Here is a 566-nt window from a genome sequence, read left to right on the forward strand (position 1 = left end):
ACTCTGCAGACTGTCCTCCCTCAGGGAAGGTCTCAATAGGTAGCGCAGAATTAGTTCAGTCTATTATGCCAGAATACTTAATGCCACATATGCTAGAGAATAACGAATTTCGTTGACTGATGTGATGGTGTAAAATATAGAATCTCCTGAGTTAGCTTGACAAGGGCGTGGGGGGGTGGGGGGGGCCGGCCATTTTTTAGAGTAAATATCAGCTCACTACCTGCAAAACATGTTTGCTTTGAAGCGAGAGTATTCAGCTCTTTTTTTTGTTTTCATTGTAAACTTTAATGTCATGTCTGAAATGAATAATGGAGGATCAAATAGTCGTTGCTCAGTGGCCTGTCTCTGTGTCTGTGAGCCGCCACCTCGGTGGAACAGCGTGAGATAACGACGAGAGCCTATGAGGTGTGGACAGAGGAGAGCGCCTGGCAGGCTCGTCTTTACAGCCCAGTTCACACAAACAGGCACAGACCATTTTTCCTTAAAATTACATCCATCCGACCGGCAAGCCGGACAACCACCCGTGATAACTGGGCTTTATAAATGATTGTCTTTCGCTTTCCGTC

This window comes from Alosa alosa, chromosome 12 (assembly GCF_017589495.1).
Source record: "Alosa alosa isolate M-15738 ecotype Scorff River chromosome 12, AALO_Geno_1.1, whole genome shotgun sequence".
In the NCBI taxonomy this organism is placed as follows: Eukaryota; Metazoa; Chordata; class Actinopteri; order Clupeiformes; family Clupeidae; genus Alosa; species Alosa alosa.